General features: G+C 40.9%; 1 protein-coding gene across 1 annotated transcript in view; it reads left to right on the top strand.

Moving 5' to 3' along the window:
* Nucleotides 1-20,885, top strand: part of PLD5 (phospholipase D family member 5) — a 192,955-nt gene that overhangs the window by 155,774 nt on the left and 16,296 nt on the right.

The following is a 20,885-nucleotide window of genomic DNA, read 5'->3' as shown; positions in this document are numbered from 1 at the left end:
ATACTTACCACCTTTGGGGAGGGAGAGATTTATAGGTACAGAAAGTCAAATAGCATAATGTCTTTGAAGGTCATACATACTAGAGAGAAATCCTTATTTTGATTTCTTATAAACATGAGAGTTGCAGAATGTACACCAAGTCCCCTGCCAACAACCAGTGCTGAGGGCTCTCTACATTCTATGACCATTTTGAAGAAGTAATTTGTTAGTAATGCAGCTTATTTGCCTTCTTGTAGGTATCTGTAGCTTTTTTCTTTCTGCAACAGCCTTAGGATTCACCCAGGAGCAGCTGTTGTGTTCATTTTTGCTATGTACACTGACTGTGTGAGGCTGCTCTTGGTTGTATTTGGGGAGTGGACCCTGTGCTTTTAGATCTCCCTAACTGAAATACACAACAGAGGGGGAAAAGAAGCAGTCCTAGGTTGCACTAAAATCCTTTACTTTCTAACTATGAGCTGAATCTCAGAAGCACATGAATAATTTTGAACATGGGTTCTAATGATTTTTGAAAGAAGGCGGTGTGTGTTGTTTGTTTTGAGCTAAGAGACTGCAAGTCTGAATAAAACCAAAACAACCATTTTAGTAAAGAAAGAGTAAATAAATACATTTTTTCTGTTCCTATGTGTATTAACCTATTTAAAAGGTAACTTTTTGAACGTTTACAAAGGCATCTACAAAATGGTAAAGAAGAGGATGTTGTTAGCGAACCAGAGAAAAACTTGGCCAAGGGGATGTTGTATTTTTAGTCAATGTAAGAACATACAGTTTGGGCTTTTGGACAGTTTAGAAATTAAGTGTATATACGTTGTCTGTGCCTTGTGAGCTAAACTGTCTGTGTGTCATAACAAAATAGCTCTTTGCAGAACTATTTATCTTATAAGTAGTTTCGTTTTGAAGCCTCTTCTAATGGGGGTTTTGAGTATTAGTGAAAATAATAGATGTGGAGAAAAGAAGAACATCTACCACACAGATTATTATATTTGCTGATTGCATCTTCATCATATTAATGATATATGAATATGATATGAATCATAAATTCATTATATTAATGATAACATCTTCATCATAGATGCTACAATTCCTTACAGGTTTGGTCTTCTCATGGTGAAGGAAATCTTAACTCTTGTTATATACCCACATTAAACTTTGATGCCGGTTCTTTGTGGGCCAGCATATCAAATGTGATTCCTCACCGTTAATTTTATCACTCTTTTCTGCATGCATTTGGACATATTTTTTTTTTAATCTTATTGTCATATGACAGTAGATTTTTATATGTGGTGGTAAGATGAAGCTCAGAAGAATATTTGTACAGAGCAAAAAGAACTCTCTCTGAATCGCAGTTAAAGAGAATCTGCTTTCAATTAGTTGAGAAATGTGCACTGGGATTTTAGAGGAGCCGAAGGAAATAAGATGCGTGGTTCCTGTTGACACCAGATATAAGTATCCAATTCCCTTACCCCCAGAGTTACAGGTTAATAAATCAGGGTAACTGTCAGAGAGATCTGATGTGCCGTCCTAAGATAATAATCTGTCTTGAACTTCTGTTTTCACATAAGAGGCAAAATAAGCACAGAACTCTTGTCATTTTATTCCGAGTACTTTCATGGAGGAAAATGCTTTGCACACGCGTGGGACCTAAACTTAGAACCCCCAGTGAGCTGAGCCCTTGCTGGGAAAACATCCCCCACAGGTTCTCATTATCAGAGCCCTGGTGTAGCTGCAAGTGAGGGATCAGGTCCCTCTCCTCTCTCTTCTCCAAGCAGCCTAAATGAGTAAGGACTGAGTTTCCCTGGGAAATTGTGGAGCAGGTAGTGCCTGGCCTGTCCAGAGCCATGCTCTCAGCTTCTGCAACTTGGCAGCAGCAGGCAGGGAGCTCGCTGCGCCTTCCCTGTGACATCCTGGTTGACCTGCAGGGAAAGGACCGTGAAGAGGCAGACCGGGCTGTTGATTAGTCACATATGGTCTCTTGAAAAGCTCATCCCACTTTTAGAGTAACAGGACTCGCGGCTATTGAATCAGCAAACCACTTTGGCCAGTATTACTAGATCTTGACAGCAAATCACAGAATAAAGCAGGTCTGTGCCATGCTGGAAACACACGGTACTGTGGGCTGTTGGGTGCAGCAGTTGGCTTCTGCTTAAACACAGCATCCCCTATGACTCAGTCACCTTGTAGCTGACAATGTCTTGTTATTCAGCAGCACAGTTCCAATGTAAATTATGTGAGTGCATTCAGTTTTGCCTCTATTGTGCAATTGAATTGTTTGTTAATTATTTCATTGCATCTAAAATGCAATGAAAAGCTGAAGATTTGAACTGTGCATGGTCGTCATATCTTTTCACACGCCTTCCCCTGTATTTTCTGTGTGCATGTTTATTGCCTCCTCTGTACCGAACCTCTGCATACATTCAGGCCAGTACACTACATAATTCATATAGGAGCACCTACCTGCTTCGCTAGTGCAACTGCCACAAGAGATGCAGCAGGTCTCTGGAATTTCCCCCTGGGCTACAGCCTTCCTGCCTCTTGCTTGATCAGAGCCTAAAGAGGTAGAAACACATTTGTGACATAGCGGTACAGAGCATTTAACATATAACAGCTCAGCAGACTAGAGAATAGTTATGCAAGATTACTGTGGTAGATATAACTGGATTTTATTGCTGTTTTGTCCCTTTGCTGTGAGATATTTTTTTTTTTTTAAGAAGTCTGTTAGCATCATTCTTCTCTTGGGAGCCTGAGTCTAAAGCTGAAGTAGTAATTTAACTTTTAACAGCTCCTTAGAAAACACCACCAGGACTTAGATGTCCAAAGATGTCGGCTTTCTTTTTACAATTTTTGGGGAGAATTCTTCCCTACATTTATAAGCTGGACGCTAGAAATGAACCCCATATGAGGCTTACTGAGTGTTGTTGCTGTTTTCTTGACTTGCAACACTGACAAGAAGCAATACAAGTATTTCCTTTAAAAGTAAATCTTCTGCACAGAGGACAGATTTTCATACGCTGCATATATTTCTTAGGGAATAACCTTTAAAGTGCCATATATCCTTGTGCCTTCACTGTTAAAGTTTTAATATTTGCCAGAGTCTCAGCTTTGAAATTATGGGCAAGGCTGTCAGCACATCATTACTTTTAAAAAAACCTACGTTTCGATTAGGTTGCAAGTCTGCAAAAACTCTAATAATTTTGGCTGAAGTCATCTGTGCCAACTATCTGCTTCAGCCTGAGATCAAACCCCACAGGCAAATGAAAAATACTCTTTAGACTCCCTGAAAACAGGAGTTTACAAAAATTAGAGGGGTTTTCAGTCATAGTGAAATATTTTGATCTTTTCTTCAAACAGATCTAGAATTTGTGTCAGAGGTGCATTTTTTTTTCTTTTGTTATCAATATACGGCAAATATTGCCCAGTTGCCTAACCCCTTGAAAATTCTGGGTTATGAACAACCAAAGATTTTATTGATTTCTTAGACAGGTATCACTTTCTTAGATACAGTAAGCTGTGTAAGATTTTATAGTGAAATATTTCTACCAATCAAGTTTCTTTCTGGTACATTTTTTATGAACAGATAAAATGGTGCAAACCCTGTATAAACGAGTGTTACAGGTTTACCAGCTTGATGGAAGGCACCTGCAGACACGGTCTCTTGTTCTTTGTGGTGCCATTCTGCCTTCAAAATGTGATTTTGGGGGAGTGCTAGAAGAGGTGAATGATGAAGATAAAATTTTAAATCACGTTTTGGACTTTTTATTTCATAGAGGAGATCTATGTGATCAGCTGTACAACTTCCATCTTCCACTTCATTAACATGCATCTAGTAAATGAAGTATTTTCCCAGAGTTCCGACTCTCTCTAGTAGCTCTCACCTTCTAAGATGGTCTTGTAATCATCGAACGAGCCAAGCAACATCTTTGGGACGTAGCTGTGCAACCTACTTAAGTATATATTTAAGATAACAACATGTAGGAGGCTATTTTTATGCAGCAGAATATGTGCATCTATGTTAAAATGTTTGGCTGAAAAGGATTCAGTCAAACATGCCTCAAATTAGGTACACATACTGGTTAATCTTTGCCTGCGGTTTGAACTAATAACTGGCCATGGTGCTATATTCTAGCTTCTAGTTCTTTGACCAAGTCACTTATTAATGTACTTTAAAAACCAAGAAATCTGTTATATAAAAAATGTTATAATTCCTCATATTAATGTAGAGCAAGAGCTAACAAAAAGTGTCATCTATTTCTTTTGTTCCATGACTCCCTCCAGTAGTTCCAGCAAAGCTTGAAAATGCATTTAGTTCCTTAATTCTGTTAAGAACTGTGAGGTTTGTAATACACAAAAACCTTTAATCAGCTGAAGAAACGCTTCTGGAGCTCTTCATGCTAACAACATTTTTGTAAAAGTTTTATTCACACATGAATAATTGAATCCTGTGGGCAAACAACTGTAATGGATTAGTTGAACCACTTCAAAAAAAAATACATTTATGTGCAACAAATAATCAGCCCTTGGAAAATTCTATTATTGAAAATTATTGAAACAAGTAAAATTAATCCGATTGTCTTCACTGGAAGTGGGATTGGGCTAGTATTAAATACTCCTGTAGGCAAAAAATAACTTAAATTATGAATACCAGCAGGTAGCAAGTAGTTGGGTGTATGTGGGGGCGTTGGTGTCCGAAATTGAACGTTCAGGGTCTCAAGCAGAAGCCTGCTTCTTGCTCCTGGTAATTGGTGGATCTGACTGTAACACCTGGACTAAATGGAAGTGGCATGTTTGGAATGTTCCAGTTACCGAAGAGAAATGGGGCAGCACCAGCAGTTAGGGGCTGCGCACGCCTGGTGCTTATTCTAGGAAACTGTTTAGACTGGGGGGAAAGTGAGTCTTGATGTGCCAGAAAATAAGGGGTGCTGGAAAGAAGTGGTCTTGGAACAAAGAAGGGGACCCAAACGGAAGAAGGGGAAGTTCCTGGCTGGAGGAAAGATCCTGATGGTCAGGGAGCTGTGGGGAGATGGAAGCCAGGGGATGCACCAGGGACACTGGCTGGTGATGCCTGAGACAGGTAGTGGCGGGCAGCCACGCGGCAGGGATGGGCCCGACTTTCTGCCTGAGCATCCTGGGTCAGCAGCCACCTCCCTGCAGGGACGGAAGGTGTCAAGGGTAATCGAGTAGTTGCAAAAGCTCTTGTCTTGTTGGGTTTTTAAAAAAGCCCTAATATCCAGATCCACTGTGGATAGTAATTTATACTGCCTGTGACATCTTAAAAGCATTATCTCAAATAGTCCTACTTAAATTTTGGCTCAGCTGGTGTTGAGGAAAAGTTCCTCATGATTTTCTGTCTTAGCTGTGTAAAAACTGCTAGCAGAGGATTTTTCTTTTTAAGATGCCTCTCAAGTCCATGTATTTTCTGGATTGTTCATTCTTCTGATTGCTTTAAATTCAGACCAGTTTAAGTTGAATGGTTGTAAGATGTAATTTTTTTATAGAGAGAAGAAAAAACTCACCAGACTGTAAAACATGCTTTTTTGGAGGACAAAAAAAACCAACCATGTGAACTTGCTCTCATTTTCCCATTTATTTTATGTCTCTGTTGGATTCTTTGTGTGATTTGTTTCACTGATGCAAAGCAAGACTTCAGAAAGGCATTTCATTTCTCTTCATCTTAAAAATCCATCAGGAGGAGGACTTGAAACATAATACCTGATGTCTTCATCTATGTATTTATTTATGAAGACATGTTAATTCTTGGTAAATTAGGCTTGGTCTTATGAGTAGAATTTTTTGACCTTGCTTCTTTCATGAAATGAGTCCGGGCCGTGTTTTGAATCGCAGTTTATCTCATCATCTGTGTTGCAAAGGATCAATGATTTGTTCTGGCTGACTCTCAGCAGTGCTGTGGGGCACTTGCTAAAGTGTCCTGTGTGACAGCTGGGTATCTGACAGGACTACTAAACAACAGGATTTTCTTTCCAGGCAGTTTTCTCTCCATCCCCTTGTAGTCTCTGGTTGTTAAAAGCTAGAAACTGCTGATTGTATCTACATAATTTAAGGTAATTAGGAAATTAGATAAACGGTCACGTTGTTTATCAAGTTGGAAACAGTGCCCTGTTTTATCTGAGGAGTTAAGTTTTCACTTGATGTGCCTAAGATGTTAAATAAATACACAAGAGGAACAGAATACGGTAGAAGTTGCGACGTGTGACAGCACGTGAATGAGAAACTCTCTATGGGCTACCCTTTCATTATGATTATTATTATGTAAAGTGTACTTGTCTCTTTAGGGTTGACTCCTACAGGACATGAAAGTTGTAGCAATTATAAATTATCAATTACATTTGAAGAATAAGAAATAAATTGCCCAATTCATTTATTCTGTTATTAATTCTGTTGAATCAACAGACAAAGCAGCTGAGATGCTGAGAGCTAGGAGTATTAATTATTCAAAAAAGGTTTATTAAGCATCTGTAGATACAGTAGATAAACAAAGTGACACTTTTTATGATAAATATGAATAATGTAATGCATAGTTACTGTGAAAGTATATTGGATTCTGAATTTTCTGAAATTAAGAACCCTATAGTTATTAGGGAAAAAAACACCGACAACAAAAAACATGAAAAGAAACAGCCAGTCAAAAGATACACTTTTTGTATGTGTCAACTTTAAGTAAAAACTGATGACCCAATATTTTATTTGTTTTAGTATGATTTAGTTTTTTGGACTTTGCTATAGGAAGGCTTGCAGCGGGATGGTGCCAGGGGGTCTTGGAATGTTGCTGCGTGTCTTGCCTGCTATCACCAGACAGGACAGAACTGGACTGAGAGGTACCGGGGGTTAAATATAGTTGTTCAGGCTCTCCTCTTTATAATACAGAAAAAAAGAGACAAAAGTAGCGGTTAGAATCCTTCCCTACCACCTTCTCCTCTTCTTGTCTTCTGTGGAAAAAAAAAACCCACACCCAACCTGATAAAATCTAACCTCTTTTTTTCCTACTCTGAGATGACAAAAGCTGGGCGATGAATATTGTATCTCAGGTATGGTGCATGCATCTAAAAGAGTGGGTTTGGGGGAATTTGGGATTGTGGGAACACTGGAAGAGAAACCTTTTGATTGCCTGTGGGAGCTAAAATCAATTGGAAGCAATCAATGTGGTTCTTTACTAGGAAGTCTCATCCCAATTACATTGTGGAGACTTGTGAGGAGGAGTCACAGCTCAAAGGCTGCACTTCAGAGTGACAAAATTTATCGTGGGATTTATTCCTTCATCTTTCTGTCTCCATTTCTGTGGATATAGATCCAAATCAAAATTTCCCCCAAATTCCGCACGGGAGCAAATGCAACCCGTGCTTCTTTTTATGTATCTCTCTCGGGGAAAGGGGAATTTTCATTTCCTCAAAGTATATCCTGGAATGGTGTAGTTTCTATTTATTTGTGTGATCAAAATTGCCCTCCCATAAAAACATATGTAATAACTACTGGACTTTGTCATGATGTTGTTTTAGGAATATAAATCTCATTTGTTTCCATTTTCCCCAATGTCTTGCCATAGTGGATCCACCTCTCCAAACTGATCACTGGGATGGGATCTGCGCATTTGCATTTTCTGTTAATGACGGTTGCCGCGATCTTTACGGAACTGCATAGAGCAAAAAAGCCTGCTATAATCAGTCAGTCATTTTTTTGAACTTTTATCTAAATGAGTCTCTTGAAGTTATGTAAGAGTGCATCTGGTCCTTTTGAGATAAGATACTTTGACAGTGGAATTACATCTTTCCACTCAAGGAAAAGTTATATTGAGAGTTTCTATTTGATATAATGTCTTCTAGTATGAACTACAGTGATGTCCCTAATGTGCACTTTAGACCATTGCCAGTCCTTGCCATCTTCTTCTAATAATTTGCTTAATTTTCTTACTGTCCCAGTGGTGTACGGTATCATATCACTATTATTAAATTGAGCACAGTCTCAAGTGTCCTATAACATGAAGCAAGGCTCTTTCAGCTTCGTCATCCACCAAGGTTCAGTCCAGCTCAGATGAGTAAGTGTTGGGCTGAGAGTGCGTGCAACATAATACCAGTATATTCTATCAAAATCCATATTTTTGTATGATATAATAATATCTCTTACATATAACAGTGAGTATCTGCTTCTAAAAAGCTTTGCTATATTGTTAGCCATGTGAGGCAATCCTTAAGAAAAGTCATGCTGCTAATCTGATTTATTTAAATGGGATTATTTCCAGAACTAGCTAATATTATAAAGTTAACATAAAAGTGCAACCCAGGTCTTCAAGCATAGGTGAATGAGTCAAGATGTGAAGAAAACAGGTCTAAGTAGATACTAGAGAGCTGTATTGAAAATGAAATACCTTTTTTGTGTTTTTATTTCTTGCTGCGTAGAAATCACAGAAACTCTGCTGTGATGCTATTATAACTTGTTTTTCAAACAGGCTGAAAATCTATTTATTATTTTCGGTAAGATCTTTTGGCTAGGGTTGTCATCTTTGACCAAACCCAGAGCAGTCTGATGACTGTTACCTATCTCCAAAATAGCAGCTTCTCTTTTTTCTTTCCCCTTTTTTTGGTGGTGGTGGGGAGGAGGGTGGGGGGTAGGGGGGATATGTTGCTCTTGGAAATGTGCTGAACTTGCAGTATGTGTTATCATGGTGTAAAGTTTGTATTTTTGGAAGCCTGATGTTTTGTTTTATCCTTTAACTGAGACACGTGACTTTTTCTCTGTTACATTCTGTAAATCAGGACAGTCAGTATTGCCCATTAGGCTTATTCTGCTTGAAATTTATTATCTGACCATCCAGTATTTACAAATGAATCTCAGTGGAGCAGATGGGCTGTTCGTCTCTTGCCAGCGCTGCTGTCACTGCTGACAGAGGGCTGCTTAAAGCTGGGCAGGAACGTGGGTAACGTGGCTGTTCTGCTCGTGTTCTTCGTGTACTTGATACTGCCTGGTAGTTGGTTCTTCCTGACTTCTGTGGGCTTCTTTGTGATCTAGTGATTGAAAACAGCGTAGGGCTGTATATTCACCTTGCACTTGGAGCCAAAAGGACTTATCATGCCCAGTTTCTCTAGCTGCAGAGCCCATTCTCAGCTCTGTGGTGCCTAGGAAGCTATCCCTGTTTACCTTCATTGTCCCACTGTTGTGCTCTATTCCCACAGGCATCATCCGCATTGTGTGTATAATTTGTATTTAGTGTGAGGGCAAAATACAGCCTGCTGCATATTTTTTTTATTTCTTTATTTCTGTTGACTGTATGTCCGACCTCTGAAATTACATATCTATTTTTGGCTCATCATTATTTTTTTTTCAGTTGCTCTGAAAGTTCTGTAGAACAGATTTGCCTACCATTGGAGGAATCAATATTAAATTTTGAATCAATAAATAAACCTGCAGAGCAAAAGGATGGAATATCCAGTTTGAACAAACTCACTTCTTTCCAGAGTAGCAAGGGATATTCAGCTAGTTGGATCTGCATGATCCAAAGGAAAAGAGAAAGTTCTTTCTCCAGTAAAACTAACCTTGTAATCATTTGATTGCTTTTTAAGACTTGCCTTGCATCACTAAATCTTAAAATAATTCACAGTCATAGAAGGTGTTGCAAAGAGAGTGTGTGTGGTTCTGGTTTATGAGTGGTCCCTCAGATACCTGACAAATAATATCAGTGCATTAGGATTATCGGACTCGAGAGTTTTGGATGGGTTCTAGAAGTGTTTAGGGAACTGGAGACATGCAGGAATTTGGTGGCAGAACACACACTCTGACCACTGTACAGAGGACAGGAAATCATATGAGTGTGTGCAAAAGCAGAGACAGCTTTAAAAATCATCCATACGAGTGTGTGCAAAAGCAGAGACAGCTTTAAAAATCATCCATACGAGTGTGTGCAAAAGCAGAGACAGCTTTAAAAATCATCCATACGAGTGTGTGCAAAAGCAGAGACAGCTTTAAAGACCCCTACTGCTATCTTGATGCTAATGGGCAGGCAGCGTGGTAAATAGACAGCACTGGTGAGATATGCTTGCATGAGCCCATGGCCTGGAGAGAAGACTCAGTAGCCTATGAGTTAAGCTACTGAAATTTGCAAAAACCATTTGGGAGGATCTCCCAGAAACTGCCTCACAGATAGTGCAGTGAGCAGTTCTCTTGCCTTTGGAAAAAAAGAAAGTAAAAAAGAGGCCTTGGTCATATGATGAGAAGGGTTTCCAGGCACACCTCTATAAGGCCAGGCTGCAGTAAGGCAGAAGGGCTCGGTTTGAATTTCTAGATCCTCCAACCAATTGCACTTCTCCGTCCTGTAGATTCATTTGTGTCACGCTCATTAAGAAACCCTGAAATAGTAAGATACGCTGAGACAGCAGCGCGTGTTAGTGCAGGTGCTGCTCTAGAACGGTGTTGTGGTTCCTTCAGGAGGGCAGGCCTGCAGGCAGCTGAACCCGGCCTGCCCGCACCTCTCGGCCCTGCCCGCTGCTGTGCTGCAGGCCCAGCCAGGCCGCATGGACAGGGCAAAAGCCTTGGTGCCGCACTTGTGTGCCGGAGCTGCTGCTGGAGTGCCGCAGCTGAGGGGTGGGCATGCCTGCACACTCAGAGCTCTCCAAAGCACTGTGGCCTTTTACGATCATAAAATAATTGAGGTGGGAAAAGACCCTTAAGGTCATAGAGTCCAACCTTTAATCATTTTGTTTGTCCTAGATAACAATACAGGCCATACAGTCAGATCCGGGGGTTCCAGCATCTATCTGCGTCAGCAGCTGGTGGTAGAATCTTAAACAATCAGTAGACTTACATGGATGTAAGAAGGGCAGTAAATCCACCGCTTTCCCAAAAATGTGATTTATCTTGTGCTGAAAGAGAACTTGTTCATTAAAACTCAGCTGAATCTCTGTAGGGGAGCTAATGCACCAGTCTATTCTCTCATCTCCGCAAGAACTTGCTGGCAACTAATCTTGGTCAGTGATGTTATTGGATGGCAGCAGATCCCTCTCAGAGGGATTTAGTTATTAGCATAACTCATCAGATCAGTCTTGTTCAACTAAACAATTAAAATAACAACATTGCAATGATCAATGAAAGTGCATTCCCAATAAGTGGTTCCGCACATGCACTTTGATACTGCACAGATGATAGTTCCCTTCTAGATAAATATCTTCACTCAGAATTGCCTCAACTCCAAAAGGTTCCCAAATGCAGCAGCCCAGTCACCTTCCACTTAAACAGTTGAATCCTTTCGTGGAAAAATGGATTCAGTATTGTGCTGTGACAAAGACACACAATAAATCAGGCTGAGGTACCATGCCGTAAATCGCTGTGAGTCAGGGCAAGGAAGGACAATCGTTTCAGTCATTCTACAAAAAGAATAATGGTTCTCCAGTTCAGTATAATATCTCATCTTTCTATATCCAGAAGTCATCAAACAATGAAACAGGTTCAGACAAAGCATTCCTTCCATACAAATGTGCAGAATTAATGGCACCACTAAGCCTTTTTAGATTTTGATGTTGTAGTCTTAAGCATCAGGGCCTGGGTTGGAAGTCTTTGTGCAGTCACCTTTCTTCACTTTGAGTAAACGGTGGTCACCAAAATAGCAAAATCATTGATCCTTGCCTGGACCTGCTCCATGGCAAAGTGCTCATCCTTGCTGGAGGGAGGCGTATGGGGCACGCAGGAACGTGACGGGGGGCTTCAGAAAACTGCAGAAGTCATGAGAATCCCTGTATTGGGCAGGCAAGTTTTTCTGATCAGTATGATGACGTACTAAGCATTCCTTTCAGGTGTAACGGTATGGTAGATTTCTGTGACTGGGTAGCAAATCATTCTGTAAGTAGATCTGCAGCATAGGTACAGCACCTACATTTGCCATATATATACACCCACCCACCCCATGAACATATTCTATGGTTTTGGTGATGTATGTTCTGCTTAAATGTATTGAAAACATTTTTATCATCTGTGTGACTACATTTTATTACGTTGAACTCCGTATGTGCTGTAGCAAAGAATTCAGTTTAAACAGAAATTGTGAGAAATAAATTTGAACTTCTAGCTTTGAGACTGGAAGTTAGTGTCTGAACTGAACTGGAAGAACAGGTTTTCAGGTATCTTTTCAGATATTTCTTTCCTTCTCCTAGAAAGTTAAAGTGATTATTACCCAATATTGCAGACAGAAATGGCACCAGGCCTTAGAATTGTCTCACACTTGTTTTATGTGGATTTTTTCCCTCTTCATTCTGTTCAGTGTTAACTTATATAAGAGCTATGCTGACCTTTAATAGCATATTAAATCTCTGACATCTTTGGCACACAGAACTTCTCTTTCTTGCACAAGGAGCATTACACGTTATTTGGACATAAGCAATTTTTACATCCACAGGGGCAGCATCTACCGTGATTTGAGATAGGAGAAAACACGCAGGTCATGACCTTATGCAGTAAACAGATTTATATTTCTCTGTCTTGTGATGATAATAGCATGCATTATTACAATTTGTTCACGTAGCAACAGCCAGCTGACACCTCAACTGAATCTGCTATTTCATCAAGAGGCTTTTTGCGTGACCCAAATGACCTTTCCTGTACGTGCAACATAGTGCTTTAGCAGAAAGAGGGAATTAAGGAAACATGAGTCAATGTGTTCCCAATTTTACTGTTAGGGACAGGAGGGATGAATCTGGTGTATTAATTTAATTCCAGGTTTTCTTCCTAGGAGCATATACACCAGGACCACATCCTTGCAGGAGGCATTGCTTCCATGTTGAAGCAGCCAGAAACCCTGAAAATATCTCAGGTGGCTGCTCAGAAGAATAGGACAAAGAGCAAGTATGGATTTCTGAAACAGATTTTTTGTATAGGCTAGGCATTCTCCTGGCACTGCCCGTGTACTGTTTCACTAAATTACCTTACCTGTCTAAACTGCTTGGATTCCTATCTTACCTCAAGGTCCTGTACGCTGAATTTAATCAAGGCTTAGTCAAAATTTAATTAGAGCCTCTGGTCCTCTGCTTACATCAAGAGAAGAGGTTTCTAATTCTGATCAGGTAGTCTGGCAAGGCTCAACTGTTACAGCAATAATTCATATGCAATGTCATGGTCCCAGTTTGTGTCCACAGCATGCCTGCCACCAATCCGTATTTGGTTTGCAAAAGGAAAACCCACTGTGTATGTCAGTAATGTTATAAATAATGCATCCAATTAGTCAACTACGTGCTGTTGCATTTCCCTGAAGCCCACGAAGCTGAAAGCCCCAAAGAAACTGTGCACTTTGAGAGAAATGTTTAGACTTAAATATTGCCCTGATTCTGAGATCAGTCCTTTGCACTCTTCTCTCTGTGTTGTACAGCAGAAGACGTACGGAGGCTGCCCCTTGCAGCATTACATAGGATGAGAACAAATACTAAGAGCTCGTGCTGTGATTTCCAGCTGCGTGAGGAGGATGCGAGATAAGGGCTGACAGGACAGGCTGTGATGCAGGAAAGATGGAAAGAGGCAGCGGGAGGTATGCGTGTGCGCATGGTAAAGGAGAGTCCAGGCCTTTCCAGAAGCTAGCAGGATCATTCACTTCACCTTTTAATATTTTTTTTTTTTCTTTTTACGATTGCACTAAGGTAGGGAATTGTTTAATGCCATATGAATGACACCAGTACTGAAATGTGATGCAGTGTGCCAGCAGCAAGATGCAGGCCAGCACTGCATGGCCCTTTTCTTCCCAGCCTGCACTTTTCTTTGATATAAGGGACAAAAACTGTTTCAAAAGAGCAATAGAGTCAAAGTAGAATTCACATCAATTAGATTTCCTGCATTAAAACAAGAAATAAATCAAACATGATCCTGGAAAAATGGTTTCTTGCAGTTGCAAGCTTGCTTTTCCTCTAAAGAGACGCTTGTGCCTGCTTAGAGGGGGTAATGAAACTGTAAACTGAAAAGACATTTCGAAATGATAAATTAGGCTGTGATTATGCAAAGTGATATTAATTATGCTGATAGACTATATAGCAAGGAATTTTTAACTGATTCAGTTCTGCCTTCTGGCTTGCTCTGCGAAGGAGCGATGCGTCAGGCTTGGTTGGGTAGTGACCTGCAGCTGCAGCAGCAAGAAAGCCCAAACTAGTGCTGTCTGTTCTGCGTTAGGTTCTACATGTACGTCATCACAGAGTAGTCCATGGTTTAAACATTTGTATTTGTGTTGTTTGTACAAACTGATACATTTTTGCTGAGCTTTCCATATAGTAGAGCAGATGGCTGAAAAAGAAAAATCGTGATGTTTTTTTTTTTCCTAATGCAACAAGGACACGAGGGATTTCCGTTTTCTGCTTTGAAGATGCATTGCTACCTCTTCCTCCACTTTTTTTAAACTATGCCATTTTAAAACAAGCACCCCTTCTGCCTCGATATCTGGCTTTGCATCTTGGTGACAGTACTTTTCAGCAGAAGTGAAATGTTGAACCTAATTATTTTTTTCAGCAGAAGTGAAATGCTGAACCTAATTATTTTTTTCAGCGTGGTTTTCTTAAGATTATGCAAAATAATGGTGGGGCTATCTACTGAATGTAAGGTGAAGTGGAAATTAGGAGAGCATCACTGTGCGGTTTTTGACCTGTGAAACAGCAGAAAAAGGAATGGGACACAAAAATATCAGCTCCTAAAGTATCTCCTCTGCCTTATCATGACAGCTTTTTGCCATTAGGTAATAAAAGTAAAAATAATGTATGACCTTGTAACTTCCCTGGGACTTTTATCCTGCCAGAACCACAGACCCAAATCTATTAAGTTACTTTCTGAAGGTGAGAATTAAGGGACTTGCTGGTGGCTGCCGATTCAAATGTACTTTATCAGTTCCAATGGGGTAGTCAGTTCACTTACGTCCCTTCCCTTAGCGAGACCAGCATGTCACAGCTTCACACTGACATTCAGTGCCAGTGCTGGGTGCACACTCTATCAAATTCGTCACCTCTTCTTGGTCACATGCTCAGATTTATTTCCAGCACAGTGGCCTGAGTTACAATTTTCCATTTTCAGTGATGGGATCAAGTTCCCAGCTCAGGTTGAGACTGCATTCTTCTATCAAGTGGAAGGGACTATTTTTTTTCTATTTCAGTAGAAATTCTGCCTGCTGATTATTTTCAAATTACTTAAAGCTAAGATGATACAAAATTAACCTTTGGCCTTAGATAACAGCAATGTAAAACCCACACAACCATGGGCCATAGAGAGAGAGATCCAAGTGCAAGACTCACAACCTGATTCACCAGAGAATTTGGTTAAAAGTTGCACCTAAAAATTTCAAAATAACATTTATTCATAAAAAGTGTCTATGGAAAACAGAAGCAATAGTTACGATGAAACAGTTAATCTCAAAATTTGATCTGTTTGAGTCCTTTAAGTAATGTTCAAAAGAAGTTTGTGGGTTTCAAAATAACAGGGGATTCAAGTAAGAACATTTATTATACCCTAGGTGATTTCTGACATCCAAAGATGCTGTTAAATATTGCATTTATTCATTTTCAGATAGTTTAAGCTAGACAGAATTTTACTAACTTCCTGAGGATGCATTGCTTTACCATTTGTATTTATCTTTTCTACTTAGTATTTCCGAACGGTAGTGTAGCTCCCATGTTCTTACCAACATGGAAGGAAAAAGTGCAACTCGGAGCAGAAGCAGGACTGTGCTGGATTTGGGTTGCACCAAGTTACTTCTAATTTGGCAAAGCTGTGATGCCTCAGCACTGTATTGCTAGCCAAGCACGGAGGGGAAGTTTTGGCTTGGGATGCATAAGGATAGGTTGCAATTTCTAGCGAAGCATTAGCTGAGATAGGTGCTTTTGCTGTTTTGGTGGCCATAATGCACAATACCTGCACAGGTTTTGGGAGAGAAGAGCCAGGCAGCGTTGCAGCCTTCTTCAGCATCAGGCTGCACTTTTGGTTTACAACAAAGTGACGGCCATCTGAATGGGGATGTCACACTGAATGAATTTGTGAGGAGCACTACTCCCGTAATCCTGTCATAGCAAAGTCTGCTGCAACAGCCACATCAAACAGTACTGCAAAAAGAAGCATTTACCTTTCTCATGTCTCTTTGTCTCTCTCTGTCACTGTTGGTGATGGTCACTCCCATCAGAAAGCCCTTCCCCTGCTGCCACCGGCCACCCCCCGGCTGCTACCTGGGACTGCCATGGGACTGGCCTGCCTATCTGCTCCGCAGGTTTTGGTGAGAGGTACAGAGCAGCTGCACAGAATGCAGCCTTCAGGTGATGCTTATGTATGATTGGAAAAGATTTATTGAGGATATCATGATCATCATGGTATTGATGGTATCATAAATGATACCAGATGAAAACATAAGGGAGGTTTGCAGTAGGGGTCATGTAAGACTAACAACCAAGGGAAAAAGAACATATGTTTGGAGTGCAGGCTAACCAAAAAATTAGAGTATATTTAATGAAAAGATGCGTTTGCCACTGTAAATATCTGCTTTAAGGTGGTAATGAATACGTGGTATATTATTTTTCTTTAGAAGCTATTGAAAATCTTAGGTCCTTTTAGGCCTTAGTAACTGATTTATCAGTATAGCATGCCTTCTGCTAGCCCATTGCTCTGTTGTGCTTTTGGGTTTGCTCAGTCATTCATTTGGAAATTGGTCATTTAAAAAAAAAAACACAGGCTTGAAAGCATAATTAAATACATTTTCAAACACAGGCAAATGGCAAATGCACACACAGTCCTCTATAGAAAATGTCTACTTAGTAAATTTGGTGTGCAATATACCGTATTAACTATATAACATATATAGTGAATCCAGCGTTCCTGTAGCACAGGCAAGTGGATGCCCAGCAAGTGGCATTTAATGTCTGTGTTTTCAGGATCAGGCTCGAGCGTGAGCAATTACTAAAAACTTTTTCTTTAAAAGAAACTAACAAGGAGTTTTCTAAAGCCTCCTGTTAACGTTTGCCACAACTCAGATATTGCAAGCTGTGAACCAGATTGTGCCACTCTTATGTAGGTCAAATAGTACCTCGCCTGCACAGTGGGTTGGCTCTTACAGCGTAGCTCAAGGTAAATATAAAACGCACTGTCTGGTCTGCCCGGGGCTGGTTAAGGACACGCCGTGCACCCTGTCTAACCCATGATCCAAATGTATTTGAAAAGTTTTCCTAACACTGTTCCTCAGAGTAGGAAGCTTACAGTGTTGTGGGTCCACAACCTGTATTGTTTAGTTCTTTTCCTGTTTTATTTGTTTCAAATATGATGCCTACAAATATCCAAAGGACAAAAATAAGCAAAAAATCCTGTCTGTGAAATCCTGCTCTTTGTCCAGTCTAGAAAGGAATTTCTCCTCTAGTTATAAAAATCACTATTTCTCTAGCTAGGCCATATTTGTTACTTTTTGTAGCTTAACTGATTTCTGTAGAGTATCACTGTACAGTGGGTTTTGAGCCACTATTTCTTGAGTCTTGTGTAGTCATTCACTTCTCTGGTGCTTAAAGAAAGCTCTTGTTGGCAAGACAGACAAACGGCGATTTGGTAGCCTTTAGTAGTTGCTCTGCACCAATGTAAATGGCATGGGGCAGAAGGAAACCCAGCTCCTGTGGTTTTCATACTTTGAGAACAGCACTCATGGTGGCTTTTAACAAAGAGGGAAAGAGACCTGCTCGTGAGAGGACACAAAATTCCCTATCCAGAAAATCATTCCTGTCCCCAGCCCCAGTACATGCCCTAAAAATGTCACTCACATTCAACTCTACGACTTCAACGTCCAAATATTTCAGTTCCATTTTATAAAGGCAATCAAATTTGTGCATTTTTATTTTCCTTCGTTTTATTAAGATTTTGATTTCTTGAAATCTTATTCACTTTAATTTTTTAGTGATGTTTTCATTACCGCATGAGTTGTTTTTAAAACCCAGGGTGAAGAAACACTTCCCTTGCCTTAAAAGCCTTTACCCCAGAAGGATTTTACCTTAACAGGTACCTCAGATGATGCTTAGCTGCATGTTTCAGCCAGAGAACAGGGCTTAGATTTTGATTCTTTCAATCAATATAAATCTTTTTTTTCTGCTTCTCCCCTGAGACTATTAAAAAAGAAAAGTCTGTAATAACAGCAGCTCTCAAACCAAAGAGAAAGTCTTTCCCCGTATCTAGGTGACCTACCACCTCATGCTAAATCTGTCACTAGCGCATCCTTGCTGCCCCCTCTGCAATGCCTCCAGGATGACAGGCTTTGTGCTTAACTGGAAAACGAGCAGTCTCCCCCCGCCTCAGAGTGTGGGAGGAAAAATAGGCTCAGTGTGGAAGATACTTGCGAAACAGATTATTTTTTTAGTCTCCAAACTTATTGGGGCTTTGCTAAGACAGGAGACAGCTGGGGTTTTCTGCACACGTGTGCGCTCTTTGCATTGTTTCCATTTCAGGGGGATGTGTTGTGTGCAAACCAAGGTGGTCATGATGTGTCAGGCTGACAGTTGCCTGGTTTCCTAAGAAAATAAGGGCTGCACAGTGAGCACGGCAGTTGCGTCCGCTCTCTTCCAGCAGCTTTGAATCTACTTGTCTGGTTCAGTCAAATTTGAACTGAAGTTCATAAAAGCTTAACGCAAGCAGGCAGCTGGCTAAAGAGGATAACTGTGTTTGCCAGAGAGGGAAAGGAGGAGCCCAGTCTGTATGGTGCACCAGGGAATCCCCATGGGGCAGAGCTCTTACCACGGCTGCAAGAGCAGGAAAAGCTTTGATCAGTGCTTGCAGCCGGAGAAGCTGGCTGCAAGACGCAACGCCGTGGGAAGGCAGGGTTCATTACTGCGCTGTAAATACATCGCTTGAAGTGGCTTGGTTCCAGTCTGCGATGTGAGTGTAACCACTGGGAGCGGGTGCCTGCAGGAGCCGAGGTGGTGCCCAGCCTCACCCGCTCCCACGGGAGCATCCAGCTGGCTGGTCCTCGTGTGGTTCTGTTGCACGGGAAGAGGCTGGCGGTAAGGCATGGCTAATGGTTAATTTTACGGTCAGGCTAGGTGGTGATCTGTAAAAACTGCACTTTGAAAAACCCATTAGTGCCCCTGGCTTCCTCCCTATCACTGTACACGAGCAAGCACTTAGGCAGAAGGGCAATCCTTGAATTCACAGGGAGAGGACATACTGCAAGCGTTCCTGCTCCAAGGAGAGCTGCTCCCGCAGACGCAATCCTGACCGCTTCTGGCGTGCTGTGAGGACACTATTTTATCCTCACTTTTAATGGAAGGGATAAACTGGAATGGTAATAATGGGACTGATAAATGAAAGGAAAACTGTAACCACATAATTATGTCAGAATCAACTAACAGCCATGAAAAGCCGATTAAACCACATTATGCAGATACATGTAACAGAATACTATTAGTTAGTCCTTTGCAATGGCATGCCTGGCAATTAGGAGAGCGGTATTGGCAGCACACAGTGAAAACAGTGACAGTGTATAGTTAAAAATGTTTGGAGACAAACGGTGCATAGAGTACAGGGACAGCCTAGAACTGAATACAGGAGCATCCTCAAAGATACCGGCACTGAGGGGAAACAGATAGGCTGCTTGACTAGAATGTTGGGCATAGCTTGGAATAATTTATATTTATCATCAAAGGGAATTTACTGGCTTATCCATAAATAAAAGGCTGCAGTGCAGCAAGTAATCTGTATTTTCCAACTACCCACAAATTTCAGGTCGTGCAGGCTGATGGAGGAAATCTGTATTTTTCCTGAACTAAAGAAGCTTGCAGAAATACTCTGACTGAGGCAGTAAGAATATGAGGTAATGTTGCTGTGGTTGCGACTATTCAGTAAATAGTCGGGAGTGGGAAAGCTTAGTGTTGCATAATGCTTCTTATGTATGCAGTATTTACAGGTCAGGGACCTGAAGAAGGTGTCACCCGTCCAGTTTCTTTGTCATGGCAGTATTGGGGTGTGGTGTTTCCTCTCAGCCACCATAGCAAGAGAGCGAAGGTTCAATCCCATCCTTCGCTCCCTTCCCCTGCCCACTCTGGCAGAGTGGTTCTCATCTGCAGGCAGGGCTCCGAGATGATGATAGTGTGGGGTTCAGAGCTCCCGCAGGCTTTACAAAAAGATACATACACTTCTACCAGAAACTCCTCCATGTGCCTGTGGAGAGCTCATCTAAGGGAATAAAAACCAGTAGTTTTTTTTTTTTTTTTGGTGTCACAGGATGCGCATGCTGGAGAGTCCATACGCCCCTTATGCTCTTCATCATGCCAGGCAGACTTTTGAGACATGCTACCAAGAGAGTCTGCTTGCAGAAAACCAGCATGGATCCTTTAAATATTTATCCTACACATCGTTTTCCAACAGACAGATGCGGGTTTTCTTCTCGCTTTATTTTTAGAGATGGCTGAACTCGTGTGACATGCAGATAATGAGAGGTCAACAGCACCTGTGCCCACAGCACAGCTTCCCTGAGCACTGTATGTGCTCGAAGGAAGGGGGAGAGTGCAGCTTACTTTGATTACAGAAGCCAGGGTATATGTTTATAAATTAAATTCTGTTGACAACTTCAGTACTAGTGACGTGCAATTAATGACATCTGTGACAAGCCAATATTTATTATGCCCAGGAGATGTGCCTTTATTTAAATGGGGAGGTGAGACTGTGTCCATAGAAGGTTAAAGCATTTACTTGTACTGTGACGTCTGTATTTACTTGGGCTATTCTTTCCCATACTTTGTGAGAATGTTCATGTTTACAGCGTACTTTTCATGACAGAAGAGCATCATTATCTCCATTTTTACATCTGAAGAAACTGACACCCAGAAATGTAGACTACCCTGGGTGAAGGACCATACCACAGCAATGGGAGAGTTAAGAACCCAAGTTTTTTGTGTCCTAACAAGTTATGCTAGATCATT

Source organism: Falco biarmicus, chromosome 6 (assembly GCF_023638135.1).
Source record: "Falco biarmicus isolate bFalBia1 chromosome 6, bFalBia1.pri, whole genome shotgun sequence".
NCBI classification, from domain to species: Eukaryota; Metazoa; Chordata; class Aves; order Falconiformes; family Falconidae; genus Falco; species Falco biarmicus.
This window is presented reverse-complemented; position numbering and strand designations above follow the sequence as displayed.